Source organism: Symphalangus syndactylus, chromosome 3, assembly GCF_028878055.3.
Source record: "Symphalangus syndactylus isolate Jambi chromosome 3, NHGRI_mSymSyn1-v2.1_pri, whole genome shotgun sequence".
Lineage (NCBI taxonomy): Eukaryota > Metazoa > Chordata > Mammalia > Primates > Hylobatidae > Symphalangus > Symphalangus syndactylus.
This window is the reverse complement of record NC_072425.2, coordinates 155,462,094-155,466,331: the sequence shown is the minus strand read 5'-3', so window position 1 is coordinate 155,466,331 and position 4,238 is coordinate 155,462,094.

Sequence of the window (4,238 nt, the reverse complement as noted above, 5' to 3'; positions counted from 1 at the left end):
AGTTTCTACAGAAAGAGTGTTTCAGAACGGCTCAATCAAAAGTAAGGTTCAACTCTGTTAGTTGAATGCACAGAACAGAAAGAAGTTTCATACAATGCTTCTGTGTAGTTTATATTTGAACATATTCTTTTTTCCACTATTACCCACTTAGCGCTACGAATGTCCAGTTGCATTTTCAACAGACAGAGTGTTTCAAAACTGCTCAATCAAAAGTATGGTTTAACTTTGTTAGCTGAATGCTCAGATCAGAAAGAAGTTTCACAGAATGCTTCTGTGTAGTTTATATTTGAATATATTCCTTTTTCCACTACTACGCTCTTAGCGCTCCAAATGTCCAGTTGCATTTTCTACAGAAAGACTGTTCAGATCTGCTCAATCAAAAGTATGGTTTAACTCTGTTAGCTGAATGCACAGATCAGAAAGAAGTTTCACCGAATGATTCTGTGTAGTTTATATTTGAAGACATTCCTTTTTCCACTATTACCCTCTTAGCGCTCCGAATCTCCACTTGCATTTTCTACAAAAAGAGTGTTTCATAACTGCTCAATCAAAAATATGTTTTATCTCTGTTAACTGAATTTAAAGATCAGAAATAAGTTTCACAGAATGCATCTGTGTAGTTTTTATTTGAAGATATTCTTTTTCCCAATGTAGGCCTCTTAGAGCTTAGCATGTCCAATTGCAGTTTCTACAGAAAGAGTGTTTCAGAACGGCTCAATCAAAAGTAAGGTTCAACTCTGTTAGTTGAATGCACAGAACAGAAAGAATTTTCACAGAATGCTACTGTGTAGTTTATATTTGAATATATTCCTTTTTCCACTATTACCCTCTTAGCGCTCCGAATGTCCACTTGCATTTTCTACAGAAAGAGTGTTCAGAACTGCGCAATCAAAAGCATGGTTTAACTCTGTTAGCTTAATGAACATATCAGAAATAAGTTTCACACAATGCTTCTGTGTAGTTTTTATTTGAAGATATTATTTTTCCCAAGAGGCTTCTTAGCGCTCAGAATGTCCAATTGCAGTTTCTACAGAAAGAGTGTTTCAGAAAGGCTCAATCAAAAGTAAGGTTCAACTCTGTTAGTTGAATGCACAGAACAGAAAGAAGTTTCATACAATGCTTCTGTGTAGTTTATATTGGAACATATTCTTTTTTCCACTATTACCCACTTAGCGCTACGAATGTCCAGTTGCATTTTCTACAGACAGAGTGTTTCAAAACTGCTCAATCAAAAGTATGGTTTAACTCTGTTAGCTGAATGCTCAGATCAGAAAGAAGTTTCACAGAATGCTTCTGTGTAGTTTATATTTGAATATATTCCTTTTTCCACTACTACTCTCTTAGCGCTCCAAATGTCCAGTTGCATTTTCTACAGAAAGAGTGTTCAGATCTGCTCAATCAAAAGTATGGTTTAACTCTGTTAGCTGAATGCACAGATCAGAAAGAAGTTTCACAGAATGATTCTGTGTAGTTTATATTTGGAGACATTCCTTTTTCCACTATTACCCTCTTAGCGCTCCGAATCTCCACTTGCATTTTCTACAGAAAGAGTGTTTCAGAACGGCTCAATCAAAACTAAGGTTCAACTCTTTTAGTTGAACAAACAGAACAGAAAGAAGTTTCACACAATTCTTCTGTGTAGTTTTTATTTGTAGACATTCTTTTTCCCAATATAGGCCTCCTAGCGCTCAGAATGTCCAATTGCAGTTTCTACAGAAAGAGTGTTTCAGAACGGCTCAATCAAAAGTAAGGTTCAACTCTGTTAGTTGAATGCACAGAACAGAAAGAAGTTTCATACAATGCTTCTGTGTAGTTTATATTTGAACATATTCTTTTTTCCACTATTACCCACTTAGCGCTACGAATGTCCAGTTGCATTTTCTACAGACAGAGTGTTTCAAAACTGCTCAATCAAAAGTATGGTTTAACTCTGTTAGCTGAATGCTCAGATCAGAAAGAAGTTTCACAGAATGCTTCTGTGTAGTTTATATTTGAATATATTCCTTTTTCCACTACTACGCTCTTAGCGCTCCAAATGTCCAGTTGCATTTTCTACAGAAAGAGTGTTCAGATCTGCTCCATCAAAAGTATGGTTTAACTCTGTTAGCTGAATGCACAGATCAGAAAGAAGTTTCACCGAATGATTCTGTGTAGTTTATATTTGAAGACATTTCTTTTTCCACTATTACCCTCTTAGCGCTCCGAATCTCCACTTGCATTTTCTACAAAAAGAGTGTTTCATAACTGCTCAATCAAAAATATGTTTTATCTCTGTTAACTGAATTTACAGATCAGAAATAAGTTTCACAGAATGCATCTGTGTAGTTTTTATTTGAAGATATTCTTTTTCCCAATGTAGGCCTCTTAGCGCTTAGCATGTCCAATTGCACTTTCTACAGAAAGAGTGTTTCAGAACGGCTCAATCAAAAGTAAGCTTCAACTCTGTTAGTTGAATGCACAGAACAGAAAGAATTTTCACAGAATGCTACTGTGTAGTTTATATTTGAATATATTCCTTTTTCAACTATTACCCTCTTAGCGCTCCGAATGTCCACTTGCATTTTCTACAGAAACAGTGTTCAGAACTGCGCAATCAAAAGTATGGTTTAACTCTGTTAGCTTAATGAACATATCAGAAATAAGTTTCACACAATGCTTCTGTGTAGTTTTTATTTGAAGATATTATTTTTCCCAAGAGGCCTCTTAGCGCTCAGAATGTCCAATTGCAGTTTCTACAGAAAGAGTGTTTCAGAAAGGCTCAATCAAAAGTAAGGTTCAACTCTGTTATTTGAATGCACAGAACAGAAAGAAGTTTCATACAATGCTTCTGTGTAGTTTATATTGGAACATATTCTTTTTTCCACTATTACCCACTTAGCGCTACGAATGTCCAGTTGCATTTTCTACAGACAGAGTGTTTCAAAACTGCTCAATCAAAAGTATGGTTTAACTCTGTTAGCTGAATGCTCAGATCAGAAAGAAGTTTCACAGAATGCTTCTGTGTAGTTTATATATGAATATATTCCTTTTTCCACTACTACTCTCTTAGCGCTCCAAATGTCCAGTTGCATTTTCTACAGAAAGAGTGTTCAGATCTGCTCAATCAAAAGTATGTTTTAACTCTGTTAGCTGAATGCACAGATCAGAAAGAAGTTTCACAGAATGATTCTGTGTAGTTTATATTTGGAGACATTCCTTTTTCCACTATTACCTTCTTAGCGCTCCGAATCTCCACTTGCATTTTCTACAGAAAGAGTGTTTCAGAACGGCTCAATCAAAACTAAGGTTCAACTCTTTTAGTTGAACAAACAGAACAGAAAGAAGTTTCACACAATTCTTCTGTGTAGTTTTTATTTGTAGACATTCTTTTTCCCAATATAGGCCTCCTAGCGCTCAGAATGTCCAATTGCAGTTTCTACAGAAAGAGTGTTTCAGAACGGCTCAATCAAAAGTAAGGTTCAACTCTGTTAGTTGAATGCACAGAACAGAAAGAAGTTTCGTACAATGCTTCTGTGTAGTTTATATTTGAACATATTCTTTTTTCCACTATTACCCATTTAGCGCTACGAATGTCCAGTTGCATTTTCTACAGACAGAGTGTTTCAAAACTGCTCAATCAAAAGTATGGTTTAACTCTGTTAGCTGAATGCTCAGATCAGAAAGAAGTTTCACAGAATTCTTCTGTGTAGTTTATATTTGAATATATTGCTTTTTCCACTACTACGCTCTTAGCGCTCCAAATGTCCAGTTGCATTTTCTACAGAAAGAGTGTTCAGATCTGCTCAATCAAAAGTATGGTTTAACTCTGTTAGCTGAATGCACAGATCAGAAAAAAGTTTCACCGAATGATTCTGTGTAGTTTATATTTGAAGACATTCCTTTTTCCACTATTACCCTCTTAGCGCTCCGAATCTCCACTTGCATTTTCTACAAAAAGAGTGTTTCATAACTGCTCAATCAAAAATATGTTTTATGTCTGTTAACTGAATTTACAGATCAGAAATAAGTTTCACAGAATGCATCTGTGTAGTTTTTATTTGAAGATATTCTTTTTCCCAATGTAGGCCTCTTAGCGCTTAGCATGTCCTATTGCAGTTTCTGCAGAAAGAGTGTTTCAGAACGGCTCAATCAAAAGTAAGATTCAACTCTGTTAGTTGAATGCACAGAACAGAAAGTATTTTCACAGAATGCTACTGTGTAGTTTATATTTGAATATATTCCTTTTTCCACTATTACCC